Source organism: Andrena cerasifolii, chromosome 11 (assembly GCF_050908995.1).
Source record: "Andrena cerasifolii isolate SP2316 chromosome 11, iyAndCera1_principal, whole genome shotgun sequence".
Taxonomy (NCBI): domain Eukaryota; kingdom Metazoa; phylum Arthropoda; class Insecta; order Hymenoptera; family Andrenidae; genus Andrena; species Andrena cerasifolii.
Window position 1 is genome coordinate 7773053 of NC_135128.1, and position 18410 is coordinate 7791462.

The 18410-nt window shown below is 49.4% G+C and overlaps 1 protein-coding gene across 3 annotated transcripts in view; it reads right to left on the bottom strand.

The window, feature by feature from the left end:
- Positions 1-18410, bottom strand: part of Gckiii (Germinal centre kinase III) — a 90784-nt gene that overhangs the window by 58723 nt on the left and 13651 nt on the right. The window contains exon 1 of one of the 3 annotated variants that reach the window (XM_076823157.1): positions 3092-3316. The exons of the other annotated variants lie outside the window; for them this stretch is intronic. The gene's annotated coding sequence lies outside the window, so the exon portion shown is untranslated. Of the gene's footprint in view, positions 1-3091; positions 3317-18410 lie in introns of those variants that run through there. 3 annotated transcript variants of the gene reach the window in all.

Genomic DNA, 18410 nt, shown 5'->3' on the forward strand with positions numbered 1-18410 from the left:
AGACTTGGATAAATAAGCAACGCTCGGAGACGCGTCGCGAGACCCCTGTCCTCGCTAACTCCGACCCCCGATAATGCGGGGAGGAGCCTGTGCGGAAAACGGCGAACGATAGTCGCTGGAAATAACTAATGCATAGGGCCAGGATGTTTCGGTAGTCTCTCGCGGCTGTCAGGTATCCGACGTATCCGCGGAACACGGGATTATCGGGTCGAGTGGGGCTCGTCCCCGACATCTCTCACCTGCCAGTCTGCCATCTAAAAATACGAGCGCACATATACGTCGGCGATCGATCATAGTGCATCGCACCAGACGCAGCTCTGCCAACCGGAGCAACTTTTGCGAGCGAAACGGTCGGCTGCAAGCATTTCGTCCGCGCCACTTCGCGGAAGCACCTTTTTTTTCACAGACAGGTGGGAAAAATCCCGCGAGAACAATTTAGAACCGGGCAACTTTTCACGGTTTAAACGCCCGTCCCGAAGCGCGCTTCAGATTTTCGCTGGAACGCGGCGAATCGTCGCTGAGAGAAGAGGGAAGAACCGGTAGGTCGATTTCCAAGCAACCGCGGCTCGATTACTGCTAGCGGCTCGCGTGCTCTTAATGGCTAAGAAAGTCTCCACGCAGGAGAAATACCGATCCGGGGTGGTCTGCACGCACGGTTCTTGCAGAAAAATCAGATAACGCCCACACGCCAGCACGCGAATCGCCCGATACGGACGACATTATGAATCACCCGAGAAAATTGCTCTACACCGGGCTGCGACGCGTCGGCGGATAATTCAGTGCCGCTGCGACCAATTTTCTCATTGATCAAGAGGATCCCTCTGTCCGTAAAGGACCCTTAGCAGAAATTGGACTGTGGAAATAAAATTCTCGCAGACTTCGGATTGAATCGGAGCACCGTGTACTTACACGTCGCAACGACCACTCCTTCACCCCTCCGTCTGTCCACTCCGCAATAATTTCTCGACGGTGAAAAGAAAAAGACGCCACGAGCCGATACAAAGCGAATTGATTTACTAGCTCCATGGAGATTCGTTCCACTTCGAAAGAGCCGGCGAGCGGTTGAAAGATACCCACTCGAGCGACACGGGCGGCTAGCTTCTCGTTACAGTGTTTTACAGCAGATTCAGGCGTTACACTCTCTACTTATTAACATCAGCTGAGCCCCCGGGGTGAATTATCGCCGGCTACGTTTTATCGCCGGTCACTTTACGATCTCGCGCCGCGCGTTAAACGCGTGTAAATATTTTAAGGCGCGAGAGCACACTGTGCCGGTTTCGTTAGCGGTTAGCGGTTGGCTTCCGCGTCCGAGCGATAAATCCTGGCCCCCGCGAATTTCTCCGCGACGCCGCTTCGGAACCGCAAGGGAAGGCGATAAAAACGTAGCGCGACTACAGAGCCGGCTGCCTCGGGAGCGGAATTTTTGCGAACAGCCGGCGCATTAATTCTACCAGATGCGACATTTACGGCGAAAGGTTTAGGGGATGCAAGAATTCCTGCTATCCCGTATCTCCCGGCCATCGTTCTTGCGCCTCTGCATGCTCGGGGCTTCCGAACTCCGGGGAAAAACCCACCCCTAAGAGGATCGCGGCGTGCTGCACCGTTTCACCGAGTACTATCCAAACTTCTTCCCCCGTAGCCACTGTAAATCTTCGCCGGCGGTGGGACGTCCCCGCAGGAGGCGGCTAGACAAAGGACGGATCGTAGCAAGCCACTTTATCGGGGTTTTCCCAGCCCGCTGGAACGCCGCGTACAAATTCCTGCGTTCCATCGAGCGTCGCGCGAAGTGAAAACTTGCTCCGAACAGATTGCTCGAAAACAAATACGCATACGCGACCTCTCCGGCGTGGAAGCATTCGCGATACTGCCGCGCGGATAACGTACTTCGAGGATAATTCATTCGATGCACAAAGGGAGCAGGAATGAAATATCGAGCGTGGTGGTGATTTTTCTGAGCAGCGTTTCGTGACCGGTTCCACTCGGTTCTCCACCGATGGCGTCCCGACGCAGGGTCGAAACCCGATCGACGGAGTCCGGCTCGCGCGCCGGCGAATATCACCGCGAGCCAGAGAGAAGTCGGTACACGCGATGCTCGTCAACAAGTTGGAAATTGGTATCGTCGTCAGGTAGGCTAGCGAGCAATGGTCTACCCGTCCGTCTCTTACGGGACACGAAACGGTTCCTGGTGTTTCGTGCCCGAACCCGTTGATCCCCGCCTCGAGAGTGTACTACTCGTGGCAGCAATGACTCGCCGCGAATCTATAAATACACGCGATACCCCTGCCCGTTCCCTGCCGATCGCGCTCCGCCATGGATTTTTATTCGCGGAAGTCGCGTGTTCGCCTCCTAACGGCTTTATTTGCATTCGCATTTATACCACAAGAGGCGAGAACGCGCGTCTATTAATAATCCTCGGGCCGGGTTTATGAGAGCCGTCGGTGAATCGAAAGCGCGGATTAGAGTTTCGTGGAAGTCGGCTTCCAGGAGGATCCCCGCGAGGCCTGAAATAAACGCGGGGGGAAGGAACCTCGCGGTGGATTATCGATTGCAATTAAGGCAAATGATGCGAGCCACGAGGAGCATTCGTGACCGCGATCGATATCGCGGGAACAAACTGTTGTCGGGCCGGTATCGGTCGAAGGGGAACGGGAAATCGCGCACGGGTTTTCTGCCTCGAGGCGGTGTACGCACCGGTGACTCAAGGGTATATAACCGTAATGCTACTACTATCTTTATGCTCTTCCCAGATTTGGCCGGCTCGCCAGCGAGAATCGTCGCATGATAGGGCGAGGGTGAGACCGGAGAATAATAAAACGAGCAGAGATGCTTTGCTTATGACGCAAACGTTGCTCGTACTCGAATAAAGCTTTCTAGTGTATATTCGCCTTCGGTGAACAATAAGCTTCGTGGTGAACAGAAGTTTCTGAGAACGTTACTTTTTGTCCGTCCACTTGTTTCTTACCCCCGCAATCGTTACGGTACAAGAAGCAAAATTCGCGTTTACCTCTCCGTTTACGGTAACGATCGCGAGCACTCTGTGAGTTGGAAAGGGTAGAGAAGGCAAAGGGTTTGTAAAAGATCGCAGGGTTACCTCTCAGGACGAATCCTCCTAGCACGCACTGGTGCGCACCCCCAGCAGCAGGTGAACGTTGCACTCCGCGGACAGGGGTAGTAGCTACGTACGGGGGTGCACGGTATACGCGTCTTCGGGGACAGTCGCGCGTCGACTGAAAGCTCCCTTACGGGAGACGAATTCGCGTAGGAACGGCAACGGCGGCGCCACGACGCAACCCCTTGCTAACCAGCCAACCAACCAGCCGACGAACCATCCAGCTAGCCAGCCACCAGCCACTGCTTCTCCTTCTCTCCGCAGTGTCGTCGCAACCCCCGTGCACCCTCGCGACTCCCCACCACCGGGACACGAAAACCACGCGGAGAGGGGTGGCGTGTATCGCCACGCGCCCGACAAACTGGAGGGGGTGTCTGCTGGTGGAATTACTTCGCCTGGCAAAAACTCACCCTCCGTCTCTCTCCCTCCGTTCTCCCTCTACCGTTGTACCCTCGTTCGACGGGGTGGAAGAGTTCAGGAATATGACGAGCACAGAGCGAGGAGTCAGGGGGTTGTTAGGGGCCGATGTACCCCGTTCCGAAGGTCGTCGGGCAGCAAAGAGATATAGTGGAATTTCGGGGTTGACTCTGGCTCCGAGGGCAGTGATTTCCTTTCGCCCGGTTTTATCTACGGCCGAGCGTGCTCGAGAATTTAATTCGATTTAAGTACGTGGCGCCATTGAAGAAGTAGCCGGCCCGCTCCTTCTTCCCGCAGATAATGGAGATTGCTAGGAAGAGCTGGAGCTCCCCTGTTATCACAAGACGGACAAGTTTCGGAGGGGTTTCGGAGGCGAGGGAGGCCGTTGCACTCCATTACGAAGGTCGCGGCGGAGATAAATCGGGATTTCGAGATTGTTACCGATTCCTAGACAGCGGGATTGTCTCGAGTGTTTAGTTCCTTCCTCCTTCGAACTATAATTGGACGCTGGGGAACCGTCGCCGCCAATGGACTCGCGGGATGGATTAATACTTAATCCAGCAGGCATCGCGCTTAGCGGGTGGATGAATTCGCGGGTATCCGAAATAAGCAGACAGGGGTGGAAACTTCGACGCCGCAATTAAAGCGGCGACACGCGGAAACGCGGCTTCGTTATTTATTACCTTCGAGGCTCGGTGACGCGTCGGAATTATGAATATGAATAAGACAAAAGGGGGATGAATATTACATGAAACTGAACATTGAAAGTTTTGCAAGAGCACAACTTCCCTCCGTTTTTTTTTTTTCGTACGGAAGAATGAACTTCGAAGAGGGAGCGAAGGCGAGGGCGATGTCCGCGACGAGAAGGTCGTCTGAAGGTACGAAAAAGGTAAATTAGGGCTCAACCCCCGCAAAATCTTTCTGGTCCTTGGACGGACGAATCGGACAGGGGGTTACCCTTCTAGAAATGGCCACCGAGTCCTCGGTCCTTCGCGCGACGATTGATGAGGCTCGGATAAACGGGCGAAGCGAAGTAGAATTTTCATTCCGCCTTTATTAAACACAGCAAAAGGTACGAAAGCATTTTGAGATTAAATTTCCCGACTAAATTGATCGTTTCCAGATCTTCACGGACACTCGGAAATGTTTGACGACTTGTGAAAACTGCGATTTCACCCCCGAGTGGAATTAAAGCCTGCTCCCCTCCGCCCTGGAAATACTCTTCCCAGACAGCGGGAGATAGCCCCCGTCTACGGCAGCAGAAAATCGTGGACCGTTAACTTCCGCAATCGAAACTTTGCCGCGAGTTTCGTTGACAGCGCGAAAACGGGCGACGACGGTTTCCACGGGATTTTCAGGTGGAATAAAACCCAACCCCTCTCCTGCGCCGCTTAAGGGAACTTTTTTTCTATTGTGTCGCGAGCAACGAGGAAGATAAATTAGAGTTCGACGCGATAAGGGGCCAGGGGAAGCGAATTCGGCCGACGGCGCTAAGTTATTTCCTTAAGGAAACGAGGAGCTTTCTGAAGCCACGAGGGAGGCTCACCGGGGCGATAGAAAGTTGATCAATAGAATCGGGGGTGCGATTCGTTAACGTACTTCACGATCGAGATTGATCTCGATTACAGCTGATCCTTAGGAAGCCCCTAAGAAACCGTTCGAACTGAACCTAGATATCTTTCGATCGAATTCCTACATTTAAAGCCGTGCTACGAAGCTGCAGAATTAATAATTCGATCACGGTAACCGTAAATCTCCCGCTGCGATACAGCCGCCAGTTTCGGAGACATGAATATTCATCTTTCCCCGAAGCTGGGAAGCGCGTCGATGCATCTTCCAACGGCGGGGTACGAATGCAGGGATGACGGCCCAGTTCGCGGTTGCGAGTCAGCGAAAAATAAGTTCTGGACAGCGGGGGGATTTCGCAGGGGATGGCGAGTGCTCGATCCGGACGAGTTCCGAGCAGAAGCCTGGAGGAGAGAAACCGGTTCTCGAGGAGGCTGAAGGATGTTGCGGTGGCTGAAGGAGGCAAGGAACTTCGGCGGGAGCACGAGGAACGAGAGGAAGATCGATCGCGCGGAGGAAGGGCACCGACGAATCTCGCGCATCGTGTAATTTCGGCCACTTACACGGCCGTCTTTAAGAAAGCCGATAAATCCAAGCTGCGGCCGGCGGGCAACCCCGAAGAAAACATTGTGGCGACCGCACCGGAGAGACGTCCCGCGTATGACCGATAATTTATCACGCCTTCGTATAAATACTGGGCCCTTTTATCGGCTGCGCCCTTCTCGCTAGTTACGAGGCATACGTGCCCCGACTGCGACGAAAATTTTCCTGGAATCGCGCCAGATTTCTTTGATTAAAAAGTGGGGGATATTGTTTCGCGTCCGCCCAGCTGCACTTAGCCGGAATTCTCAATGAGGGAACACGTCTCGGGAAGTTAAAAGACTTCCCTGAAAGGGCCCTCGATAGGTAACGCCGCTCTGAATGCTTCGTTGCGTCTCCCGAAACTCGCTCGCAACTCTCCGCGAGGAGAGATCGGACTGTTTGCGAGTAATAAGGGTTACGAGCTTTATGGAGCGTGCTATATGCGCCAAGGGTGTGTCTGAACCGCGCCACAGTTTCCCCTTCGATGCTACTATCGCGTTAGTTTTATTCTCGTCGCGGTTTCTGTGCCAGCCAACCGTAGGCTGGAGCACCTCACCCAGAAACCGATGAGAAACAAAATAAATCTGGACTCCAAAGTCGCGTGCGACCTACATGCGCGACGTCCAGCCGCTTTAGAAAACCGCCGACATAAGTTTATCTCGGACCTGGGAACGTGAAAGTAAGCCGCTGTGGAAGTCACTCACGTAAACCGCGTAACGTCCACGTAATTATTTCCTCTCTAATTATCGGCGCCCCTTACCTGAAACAGAGAAGAGAGAATCCATTAGTGGAACAGGTAGCTTCCAGGAGACGTTTAAAGGCTACGAGAGTTCTTTTGACGTTCCGATGGCGAGCCATCGAGGGTGCAACGGATCCAAGAAAGAGTGGGTGGCGAGCGTATCGATTGCCCGCGGATGCAACCTGGCTTTGTAATACTCGACAGGACGTATAACGAGCGTACAAAGCGAGCACTTACGCCGGGCAGGTTCGTTGCTTCGAGATTTATGGAGCAATACGAAACATTAATTTTTCTCCTCGTCTCCCTTTCCCAGTTTTAACAGCCTCTCTTTCAACGCGTTACTCATTCTGGTCCCGCGTAGCCCTGAAATAATTCACTTCCAGGCTCTTAACGCGCAAAGAATCGTATCCCGCCTCGCTGCCAGCATTAGAAGTTCGACGTTAAATCGACTTATCAACCTCCCAGACTTAAAGCGTCCCTTTCAAAGGCGAGGCAACCGAAAGTAACCGAACTTCTCGGGTCCTCCATGAAAATTCATCGCGTCAACGACCTGCTCCCGCTTCGTAAAAGCCACCTAACGGGTGTCTGCTCGCGCGCCTTCCCGACGAGAATTGCCATTCCTCCCACAGGAGCAGTAGCCGCGGCGATTACTCATCTTTCGGGAAACGGGGCGCAGAATCCCGACGATCGTGGCACGTAAGGAGAGTGGACACGCGAGCGCGATAATTTAGGATCGTCACGTTCTTGGAAGTACGCGAACAGAGGCACCGAGCAAATGGATCCTGGAATCGCGTCATTCGAGATGCCGCATCTTGCATGCTGACTGCCAGAAAAACAGGATACGATCGCATCGTATAAGAAATGCTGATGCCTCGTTACGTAGACTGACAGGCGGTATCGCGATGCCTGCAACGCAATCGTTTGCTTTTGCTGTTCAACAGTGACTCACGCGACGGTTCCACGAATAGGGTAAGCAGGCCAGTAGATGGACGGTTTAGCGGATTCCGATGTTTACATCAAGGTGTTTCGTAGAAGTATCTGTTGTATTAGAAAAAAATCGAAAGCTTTGCACGTAAAAATGTATAAATTTAAAGAGAAAAATTACTGTAAGTAAAAAAATTCATGTATTTAAGCATAAAATGATGACAATTTTAATCATAGCGCGTATCACCAGTAGATGGACTATAGGGGTAGTAGATGGACAGTTTAGAACCAATAGATGGACGGGTGTCTGACTAGACGTATAAAAGGTTTATAGTAGTGACCTAGATTAAGGCAATTTTTGTTAAAATATAGTTTATTTCATCAAAATTAAAAACGTATGCAGTCTTCATTGTCCGAAAACTGTGCAACAGGTTATGGCCCCGGAGTGCAAATAAAGCGAGGTTATATCTATCCCAAAGTGATCTGACGTCCTGGATCGTGTAGGACTGTCCCGATTTGACATACCATCTTTTTAACATTTTCGTAGTGGCACAGAAGTAAAAATATATATCCATATAGTGATTTTTTATATTCTATGATCTATGTAGTCATTTTTTTGCTATGAAAAATGTGTTTTTAATTTTGTTTTAATTTATCAGAACTATGTCTTTATAATATAATTAAATAAACTAAGAAAATGATGTCCTTACGAATGTGGCAAGCTTCTTTTTACATGTCCCACATTCAAACATAAAACGTCTGGTCACTTTAGTCTAGCCAAAACGCTAAGGTAACTGGCGAAGTTAATTCTTCCAGCTGGCTCTTTATAGAGTTCTACTTCGCGACGGCGATCAATGATACTCTTGCGCCGCGGAAAAGTTTAAGACCCCTCGTCGAAGCGACACGGAACCGTCGAGCGGAGCCCTAATTATGATAGAGGGTCTCTGACGGGGATGCACTGGTGTCCCGGAAAGTTCTGATTAACGTTCCGCGGGTGATTGAAAAATAGCCTTCTCGTGTATACACGGGGCTTCATCCCGATGCCTCTTCCCGTCGGCCACGGCCGAATGACGTTTAACCGTGTAAAATTAATTATCGTTAATTAACGTTCGCCGCGAACGAGTTCGTGGCTCGAATACAGCGCGGAGATTACCACCCCTGGCAAGAACCCATTAAAAACTGCCAAGGCTATTTGTTTTAACGTCCACGCGCGTACAGGTACCTGCTAAAATCCCCTCCCACCGAAATTTCGGTTACGCTTCTGAGTCGCGAGTATGGACGAATACATCAGCCTCCCTTCGCATTATCCCGGATTAATTTTAATCTCTCGGGTGAAACGAGCGTCCCATATTCTCTTTCGCGAGTATTCCGAAGGTGAGCAGAGTCCTCGAGCTCTCCAGGAAAGAAGAATTCGTTTCCACGAACCCACAGGCTCAGCGAGGACAGGTCGCAGGCTAGGTACCTCGTTCCCCGCCGTGATAACGACCCAGGGACGCTCTAAATCGGCGTTCAAGCCTCAACTATCTCCCGAATAAGATACCCGCGGCTGATCTCGGTGAGTAAATCACCTTCGTGGAAAGACCCGTGCCAAGTTCTCGACCGTACCATCGTGTCTGACTAAGTCGCCGCCGAGGCTAGACTCCCAGCGTTTCCTCCATTCGACTCGAGCCACGGTGAATCAGTGGGAACACGCGTGGAACGACCGCGCTCCCGAAAAGAGAAGAAAGAGAGGAAAGAAGAGCAAGAAGCGGCGCAAGAAGCCGGGAGTTAAGCGTGTAAAACACAGACGTAACGATTCAGGGGATTCTCGAGGAGATTGCGCGAGAGGATGCTCAAGGATCTCTGACGGCGCGCGTCAATTTCACAAACGCCAGGGCGTTTGGCGAGCACCTCGAGCTCCGCCGCATGCCTCTGATATCTGACGCATCGGCCAGGCGTTTATCGATCCGCCTGATGAACGGTGAAACCAAACATTCGTCGGCAGACAAGCTGTAATCCGCGATAAGGGCACCGGTGGCAAAATTCTTTCCGTGAGTCAGCCAATTCTTCGGAGAGCCTTATCTTCTCCTGTGTGCGCGCAGTCTCGGGCACGCGGCTCGCCGGCATGCGAGCGCTGGCCTGTTTAACCGCGCGTTTTAAGGTAAGCACGTACTTTCAGGCAGCAACTGTGTCGCGAAACCTTTCCAATCCGTTCTTAGCTGCGCCCCGTTTGGAGCTGACCAAGCGAGGAAGCGTCGCGCGGGAAGGTAGCGCGGCAATTAGTAGCTAGGGCCAGAAGAACGCTGGGAAACGACGACCGGTACGACCGGGCGTGAGCGGTAATTGCCTCGGGCTGGTTCGGAGGACTCTGCGGTTCGAGAAGTCACGAATTTTTCCACGCTCGCGGTGCGCCCGGGTCGGGAAAGGTCGGAAGTATCCCCCGATTCGGAGGCGGAATGCCAACGGGGGACAGAAGTTGAATTTTTCACGGTTTACACTCGGGGAAGCGTTTAGTGACGGTGAATAAAGAAAATTCCATAGAGGAATACCCGACAGTGGGAAAGCAGACAGAAAAGAAAAACAACGCGGGCACAGTTTCCAGGGCGATGCGCGTCGCAGAGGCCTCCATGAATTTTAATGATCGAAAGAGCGCGCGCAATTTCCACGCGGCATAAACAGCGGGCGTATTTTTTTTTCCGGTCGCGGTTGATTAAAATATTAATTGCACGGCGGCACGGGGCCGAAAACGTGGGAAACAGGCGCGTCCCGAACGTGTGCATAAACTAACAAGCGGAAACACAGCGAGGGAAAAACGAGAACCGGTGCACAGGGCCTCGACCACCCTGTTGCGCGAGGAACAATTTGGCAATACAATTTGCTTCTGTTAGCACGAGCACGCACTCCAGTTTTTAATTGGTTCATACGGCGTGACAGCGTTAATTGGGGCTCGACTTTGTCCACTGACCGTGTTTAAAATATCGATCCCTCCGCTTCAATTAAAAATACTCCCCCGATAAAGATCGCCTTCATTTTTATGATCGTTTCAGCGCCGTTCCTGGCGTGCCTCGAAATCGCCTCGAAATGAAAAATAGAAGAGAAGGCACGAACCTGTGGAGCGCTATCTTAATTAATTCGGCGACGCGATGGGTTATACCGGGATTCCACGAGATACGAGTATTTCGTCATAGTTCCCGATAAACCTGTGATCTACGGCCGGGCAGGATATTATCCCAATAACGTCATTAAGCTTTATCGTCGTCAACCACTGCCGCGCGTGTCTGCCGTGATTCACGCACGTGTCCGGCTAAAAACCCGCGGCCACGGAGAACTCCCTCCGCCCGTGTCACGGATTTAATATATTTTCATGCCGGCGTTCGAGAAGCGTGTTTCACAAGACGATACACGTCGACGCTTTCCTTTGTTGACTCGGAACGTTGCGAAACCGTAAGCCACGCGAGCCGTGTTGTGGCCAATTTTTCTTCACCGCGCAAACTTAGCTCAGAGACCGTTTTCCACCGTCTGCGGAGCTGGAAACGCCGGAGGACACTCGTACGAATGTAAAGGCGGGGATTAAGACGTCTTCGCGTGGACACTCGACGAATGGTACTCCTCTTCTTCAGCTTCTTCCTCGCCGGTCCATAAACAACGTTCGACTGGAGCTTCCTGGAGCCGTGAATTTCATCCTTAGACTCTTATTGTGGCTCCTGACTCGATTCCAAAAAGAGAACCATTTGTACTTTGCGATTATACGCCCACGCGAATTGCTACCGCGAATAAAATTGCTACGGGCACAGAAGCGACGCGTCCCTGCCGCTGGTGGCCGTAGTCAATGATTAATCTGCGGTAAAGCTTTGTAAAGCCAGGGATATTCATTTCCCGCGCGCTTCGACGAAAGCTGGCTCCGGGTATCGGTGAAACGAAGCGGCGAGGAGAAAGCACCTCGAGCTTAAGAGCCGAAAAATCCAGACGAGTCGCCTTAAAGCACTGCCCAGAAAAAACTGCCTGCTTTCCTCGGCCTCGCCGCGTAATCCTAGGATCGGAACGCTCGGTGGAAGCGAACGGAGACATTTACTGCTAAATATTCATCAATTTCGTCGTCTGGAATTTCAGCGGACTCAAAGTAAACGATTACACAGCGGAACTTCCAGGATCCGATAAGATTTGAATAATACTGAATTATCGGGCACTCGTGGTCGCATCGAGCTGTCCCGACGCTTTTCAATTACAAATACCCGGAATCGAAACTGCGACAACCGCTGGCCCGTCCAATTCCAGCGATAATCACCTACGGGACTCTTTCCAGTATCGTTTTTCTAATACTATCTCGAGCGCTATTAAAAGGACGCTCCGATGCCTCGATCCCGATACCAGAATCGTCCTTCGTGCATCTATCGCAGGCCGAGCAAAACCGTCGCCAAAGGCGTTCCCTCGAGCACGCTGAAATAAGCACGCGCCGTAATTTCATTGATAAATTATCGAGGCGTCGGGTCTTTTTCGCGCCACGTTTATCGCCAGCGATGCCTCGCGCTGGAGCTCGCGACGCCTTTGCGGCGTTACGTTGAAATGCGTAATCTTTCGTATGCCCGTGAGCAGTACGACGAGCCGTTCAACTATAACTGCCAGATGCACTCACGGCTCTATGCAGTTACCGCAGTTTCTCGCCTAGAAGCGTCCACGCGCGTCGCAGCAGCGATCGATAGCCTCGAGGAGTTTTATCGCCCGAGATAAATTACGCCCCGGATGAGGAGACACCTCGGAGGTGGCAGTAAACGGGAGGAACAACGGTAAAAAGGAAGCGGGAGAAGCGTGCTCCGCGAAAGGGAGCCTCCAGCGGCTGGAACAAATTTAATATCCCCCTTTGAGGGACACGTTAGCCCGAACGTAATTGAACGAGATCGAACTGCACGGTACGGTTCCCTTTGATTGCGAAAATCCACCCAAGGAACCGGGCTTATTGGACATCAAGGTGCAATTTCACTGGTGCCCGCTGTACAGTGAAGCTTTACAAGCTACTGTCTCGAAAGCCATTAGGAGCGCTCAGAAAATTCTCTATCCAGCGGCGAATGCGAGGGAGATTGCGCTCCGATAACGGATAGCGAAGAGACGGGGAAACTAATTTTTATCTCGACAATTCGGCCGATTAGAGAGTAGACTGGAAGCCCCACCCGATGTCTGCCGGTGACCCCAGCCGCCCTCATTGATCCGTTTCCCGAAACTATTTGATTAGGGATCGTCTTAATTAAAGGCGTCCACCCTCTAATTCCCCGCTATCGCTCTATCTCGCCGCTCAAAGTCGCCGCTCCATTGAGACGTACGCCCGAGTATCCGGACCTATCGGCACGATCTCGCCGCCTTTAATTAGAAGACCTCCGTTATTTTCGCGGAGAGCTCGCTCGTTAATTAGCATCCCCCGCCGCGTCCGTTGTCGAAAACCAAACGCAATTCCACGGGCACGGAACCGTCCGCGCGGAGATCGGGCAGGACGAGGAGTCGTTGGCTGCACGGGACGCGGGAAATTGAGCATGAGATTGAACGTTAATCCTTAATTCGTCCTGGAAGCTATCGTTTCCAAATGGATTTTATTACGTCGCGCGCGCCAGAGAAATCGAATCCGCCGGCTGACGAGCTTCTGCGGGGATCATCACGTATTTACGTGCCCGTATATTTTCGGCGCTGCTGATATCGGTTTTCGGAGTGCAATCCCTGGACGGTTGGGACCGAACCGAAGCGCGCTATTTTCCTTGGTCGGGAATAACGGGATGATATTGAATCTCGATGGGTTTAAAAATGTACCCGGGCGGTAGTATTTTCAGCGATAATTACGAACGGTTTGAGCCGACGATAAAGGGTGTTCTGGTATCAGAAGCGAAGGGAGATAGTGTCGGAGCGGAGCGTAGGAGGGTAGATACCCTTGGGGGTGGAATACGTAGGTATTTCTTCGGTTGTTACCCTGGCCATCGACCGTCTGCGGAGCGCGTGTCCTGGGGCAAGGACCTTTGCTCCTCGTATATCCCCTGAACCGTTCCTAACATCTCGTCGCTCTGGGATACGGTGGAAAACGCGCCTCGGATCGTTTCGAATTTATGCGAGCTGCGATGCAATATTTTATTCCTTCCAGCTGATTCCTCTCTGAATTCCAAATCGAAGAACGAAAGATTCTTTTGCGATGCATATGGAATTAGCAGAGGAAGCTCTGCTCAAAGAGGTAAACGAGCCGGCAGGATCCTCGTGCAAACGGAGGGGCTACTTTAGGGGGAGGGGAACTCGGAAAAAATAGGAAGGTGGTTGGTATCTAATTAAATCCAAGATGAAAAACGCGAAGCTCTAGCGTTGCCACGTTTGTTCAACCACCTGTTCAACCCTTCTTAATTTCCATCCACTCTCGACGAAGCACCCTCCTCGTCGTCTCTTTTCTCCAGCCAGTGCGCCTCCGAGTCCCGCCAGCCAGAAATCATACGAGACTCTACGCGCCCATCTCGTTTTATCAAATCCTTCTGGCTGTCGTGGCAACGAGAAACTCTTGAATCAAACTCGCACGGGGGATCGAGTTTCGCTCGGCTTCTCGGTGGGAATCGATCACTGGCGTTAACTTATGCAGCGTCGAGTGCTTCGCACACACTCTGCACGCAGCAGGACGCAGGTTTAACGTCCCATCGTTAAGAGCAGCCAAAGATGCGAGATAATCGCCGGCAGGTATCAATTAACTCGTTAATTCTTGATTACGCCGTGTTTCATTGTTAAGAGTAACGATAGGGTAATCATAACGTCAGAAGGGTTCGCAGCAGCTAATGGCCGGCAAAAATTAGCCCAGCCACGGGGTTCGTGCGATCAATGCGACCCGATCGAAGCGCGTCCGATTTCCGAGCGCGTCGAGAGCACGGCTATGTCCTCGGCGAGTAATCCAATTCTCGAAACGGGCTTTGCCGTTAATGCATTTGGTACGAGGACCTTACGTAAGAGGAAACTACCGCGCGTGTACCTCGCGAGGTCTTAATATCGACCGAGACGTCTAGCGATCATCGGCCGACTCGGCTGAAAACCGATTCGAGTACATTAGCGTGACTTACCGCAACGGCTAGTGAACGATAAGGCGAGACAGCTTTCTTCTGTGCATTCTTCGCCTCGCCTGTATCTGGCACAGATAAATCGGCAGACAATTGGCTCTAATCTCGATATCTAGCTCGAACCTCCACCGCGAATCGCAACGAGGACAGCACGAATCGCAGCGCAAAACAAACTGCGGATCTCATGCATATTATTCGCCACGCGCCTATCATCCCCCAAAACGTGTTCGCCCACGTGCCCCAGGGATTCCCCGTTCAAAACGTGTCCTATGTCCCGTCCGGACGTTTCCCTGAATCACGTCGATTGCATCTGTGAATTACAGCCCTCCACCTGTCCGTCCGCAAGTTACAGGTGGACGCCTCTATCGCCGCGACTATTAGGCAGATCTTCCGTTCGATTTGATGGTGACGTCTGGCTCAATCAGACGTTAGAGGGATAACGGATAGCAAGCGACGCGCCTGTCGATAGACGTCGCTTCCTGATTTGCAACTGCCAGCCGTGGAAAGCTCTTCCCAAAGGGTAATGGATTTTTCACTGGCTTTTTGGCACGACCGATGAAGCTCTGAAACGGCAACGTCGCGGAAGGTTGTAAAACAGTTGCAAGGGCGTGGAGGCAACGGTATCCATTCTGCTGTATAGAATTCCTCGTTCTGGAAACGGTCCTCCAAGACCTCCGGTCTTGCCACTGCTCAACGGATAACAGGAATATTTAACGCGCGCGTCCACGTGCTGGAACCTTTCGTAGTTCGCGGAAGCTATGCGGAAAAGGAACTCCCTTGCTTCGAGCGACGATTTTATGACCGTGAATCTGCTAAATGGTTCGAATTCCTTGCAAGCGAGGGGACAAGCGAAACGTTAAGCGGACATTGACAAAGAAAATGAAAACATTTCACATCCTTGAATAACAAATAAATAAGGGCCATAAAGTTTCTTTACAGTAAGTTGTATACTTTTAAAAAAAAAAAATCGTAAAGGTCACCTACTCTTTGAGCGATTTCATGAGAATGTCCCCTTAAGGGGTGAAGCCCGCATAAACGGCTTATTTTTGTATCAATTTTTAGGAATTTTTTGCAAAGATACCAATGCGCTAATCCTTTCGGGACTTTAAGGCTACTTTCTTTAACATTATAGCAAGTAAACAAAAATTTGTAACAGTAAAATTATAATAAATAGAAAAGAAATTAGAGCAGTATCTGAAATAGGTTCTCCGTCTCTGGTAGTTATGCGCAACAGACCAACAAATTTTTGTTTCAATTTATATGCCAATTGTAAGAATATGAACCACAAAGGGTGAGCAAAAAAATGCATATTTTAAAAATGGCGGAACTTCAAATAATTAGGTGTATTTTTTGTAAAAAATTCGCGTTTTATTTGTTTAAAAACCGTGGTTAAAATCAATAATTTGATTAAATCTGGCGGTTCATATTCTGAGGAATATTACACACTAAAAGTGTGCAAAATTTGAAGTTTATTGGTCACATAGCTTTTGACTCAATTCTGAAAACGTGATTTCGCGAAAAACGCGTTTAAAATGCGTTTTAGGTACCTATGCTCGCCGCTCGTTTGCGCGCTGACTCACCAGGCTGCAGTATCGATACGGAGTTGAATTTCAGCGTATAATATTTGAGAATATATTTTTTTAAAATGTTTTAGAGGCGATTTATGGAAAAAAAATTTATTTTATTTTCCGTTCGATTTATACAGTCTTCTGCCCTTAAGAGCGTGGCCGAGGTAGATCAGATTGTTCCGACCGATGTAGGGGAGGCCGGGGCTAAAAGTTCCGATTTCGATAAAACATAAAAAATGACTGGAAAATAATGTAGTTATTCTCTTCACTATTGACTAATTTCTTGTTAAATTTATTATATCTTCTGATTTTAAGCTTGTGTTTAATATATTGTAATAGGTTTCTCATAGAAAGTAATTTATTTGTGGTTGATCGAAGCGGAACTTCTTACCCCTATATGGGGCAAGTTGTTATCGCATTGGGGTAAGTTGTTACTATGATATAAGAGTTGCCTTTTAATGAAATATTTCATTTTCTAATGAAATAAAGCAGAATTTTATTAATAATGGTTATTTATGAAGGTTCGGACCAACAAAAATGTATTATCTATAAAAGAAAACCAAAAGCGACAATTTTTATTTATCTTTACGCATATCTTCGATCGAAGTCGTGTCCCTTTCCGCCTTTCATTCATATGTTCGCATCTTAAAGCACAGCGGAAACAATTTATACATTTGCGGCAGGTCTGTGAAGATAGCACCCCCAAATTCGAATTTTTGGAAAAACTCAACGGCATTCGTTTGTCCATCGTTTGCCCACGTTTGCCCATCAAAAATTTTCGTTTGACCACCCTCCAAAAAAGAGTTATGAACAAAATAAAAAAATTGTCTTCATCACCCATCATGAATGCATTTCAACTTTTTAATAGAAGGATACGAATGTACCCGACCTGACCACGTTTGCTCACTCTCAGATTTCATTTGCCCACCCTCCAGAATTTAAATAAAAAATAAAAACCGCGAAAAAATGGGTATAGATGAAGCGATCGCGTTAAAGTTCGATTATTCTCGAAAATATTATCAAAATCGTTCTTTCAACGGTCCAGTTCGTTAGTTTAGATGTAGAAGAGATTTGCCCATGCATTAATTTCGTATGTCCACCCTCCAGAATTGAATTATTAATAAAGATAGCCAAGAAGGGCAGTACCCGTTGAAGCGATCGCGTTAAAGTTCGATTTTTCTGGAAAATAATATCAAAATCGTTCTTTCAATGATGCAGTCCGTTAGTTTAGATATAGAAGAGATTTGCCCATGCATTAATTTCGTATGCCCACCCTCCAGAATCGAATTATTAATAAAGATAGCCAAGAAGTGCGGTACCCGTTGAAGCGATCGCGTTAAAGTTCGATTTTTCTGGAAAATAATATCAAAATCGTTCTTTCAACGATGCAGTCCGTTAGTTTAGATGTAGAAGAGATTTGCCCATGCATTAATTTCGTATGCCCACCCTCCAGAATCGAATTATTAATAAAGATAGCCAAGAAGTGCGGTGCCCGTTGAAGCGATCGCGTTAAAGTTCGATTTTTCTGGAAAATATTATCGAAATCGTTCTTTCAACGATGCAGTCCGTTAGTTTAGATGTAGAAGAGATTTGCCCATGCATTAATTTCGTATGCCCACCCTCCAGAATCGAATTATTAATAAAGATAGCCAAGAAGTGCGGTACCCGTTAAACCGAATACCTTTCCGTTCGTTTTTTTTTTCCGAATGAATTATCAAAATGGATTGTTCTTACCGTAAAGGTTAAAGGTGTTTGGTGACATGTTATCCACTTCAATTTGTATCGCTCATCGTATACTTCACACTTTTCACACATCTGCAGCATGTGCAGAATAATATCGGAGTGGTTTTCTAGTCATCTTTCACTAATTACCGCAATGATATCGCACAACGGAAAATAATATAATCTCACAGTTACTTCACAAACCGTAAATGAACGCACGATCTCGCAAGAGTTGCGCCCGAACTCTGTAGACCGACTGACTTTCGTGCGTCGTTGGAAACAATTCGAGAGTGTCGCAGACATCTGTTTACGTTTCGGCACGTTCGATGACGACACGCAGCGCTGCTACCCTAACTAAAGGGGCGCAGCGCCGAGTGCCACTGCCGAAACGTAAACAGATGTCTGGCGATACTCTCGAATTATTTCCAACGACGCACTTCTTGGCTATCTTTGTTAATAATTCGATTCTGGAGGGTGGGCATACGAAATTAATGCATGGGCAAATCTCTTCTACATCTAAACTAACGGACTGCATCGTTGAAAGAACGATTTTGATAATATTTTCCAGAAAAATCGGACTTTATCGCGATCGCTTCAACGGGTATCGCACTTCTTGGCTATCTTTATTAATAATTCAATTCTGGAGGGTGGACATACGAAATTAATGCATGGGCAAATCTCTTCTACATCTAAACTAACGGACTGCATCGTTGAAAGAACGATTTTGATAATATTTTCTA